The sequence below is a fragment of the Wasmannia auropunctata genome, unplaced genomic scaffold (assembly GCF_000956235.1).
Source record: "Wasmannia auropunctata unplaced genomic scaffold, wasmannia.A_1.0 LD336074.1, whole genome shotgun sequence".
Taxonomy (NCBI): Eukaryota; Metazoa; Arthropoda; class Insecta; order Hymenoptera; family Formicidae; genus Wasmannia; species Wasmannia auropunctata.
The window spans coordinates 891337-892064 of NW_012026816.1; the positions used below are offsets into that span (position 1 = coordinate 891337).

The 728-nt window shown below is 24.7% G+C and overlaps 1 protein-coding gene across 1 annotated transcript in view; it reads right to left on the reverse strand.

Moving 5' to 3' along the window:
• LOC105449735 (transcription factor TBF1-like) overlaps positions 1-728 on the reverse strand; it is a 7439-nt gene that overhangs the window by 3148 nt on the left and 3563 nt on the right. The window lies entirely within an intron of this gene.

Here is a 728-nt window from a genome sequence, read left to right on the forward strand (position 1 = left end):
AATTTATTGCTATAGAAACGTAATCCGTCCGGTAAAGGATACACTGTAGCGTCTCTGTAAGTACAAAAATATTTCCTGACCGTTATGTAGCGAAAAAATATACTTGGCGGGAGACGCTACCGCGTCTCCTGATAGTCATTCCTAAATAATCGTAGTATTGTACAAATAAGTAAATGTTTTAACTACTGAAGATTTTGTTCTTTCTCATTTTTCAAAATTTATAGATAGTTGTATTATTTTCTAAAAATTTATGGATTTTCATGTAACATTACTTTTATCACTTTCTTGATTTTAGAAAATTGTAATTAGTGGTACTATTGCGTAGATATATTTTTCCAAAAAAATAAATATATGTATGGAAATATAGAAAATAAAAATTTCGATAAATTTTTATTTTTAGTAAAAATTTGTACTTATTCGCAGAAATTTTTTCTGTTAGGAAAATATTAGGTGGTAAATTTATGTAGAAACTTGTAATATTAAATAAAAAAGTAAAAATTTTAATAAGCCATAATTGAAATAGATTTTAAAGTTGGAAAAACAAATCAGTTTTTGTTGATACACGTAGAAAATTGTAATATTTTTGGGGAAATTAAAAACAGATTTGGATTCAAAGTTCAATAGTTTTATGATACGTAGATTCTGATAAATTTCCATAGTCATTTATAAATAATTGTAGTATTCTACAAGTAAGTACATGTTTTAAGTACTTAAAAATCTTGTTGTTT